The following is a 502-nucleotide window of genomic DNA, read 5'->3' on the forward strand; positions in this document are numbered from 1 at the left end:
GTGTGGCACCTGCACTCTAATTTAGGGTGTCTAAACAGTGATAAGACCTACATGATGGAATCTATAGGTGCACACATTCTTACCTGTTATCAAACCAAGTGAGCTAGCAGACAGCAAAACTAGCAACGTTTACATTGCTGCTTTTAATCATCAGTCTCTGCCTCCTCTGGTCAGGTTCTTGCTCTTCATTGGTCCTATTTTTTCATTTAGTGACTTCAACTATATATAACAGCAGAGAGCTAAAGACTGAGCGAACACCAGAAAACAGCACAGACCCATAACAAAATCATTTTTAGGCTACAGGGACAGACACAAGACAGTAATATATTCAGCAAAAATCTGGATTAATAAACAATCAGTGCTCAGGAAATTGCAAAACATAAAACTGACTTTGTTGCTCTCAAAATGCAACAAAGACAATCGTGAAGTGGTGGTGATAAAATAATAAAATACTTTAACTTTGATTGAGTACAGGTGCAGGTCATCAGAGTGCTGGTGATTA

The sequence above is a fragment of the Silurus meridionalis genome, chromosome 6, assembly GCF_014805685.1.
Source record: "Silurus meridionalis isolate SWU-2019-XX chromosome 6, ASM1480568v1, whole genome shotgun sequence".
Lineage (NCBI taxonomy): Eukaryota > Metazoa > Chordata > Actinopteri > Siluriformes > Siluridae > Silurus > Silurus meridionalis.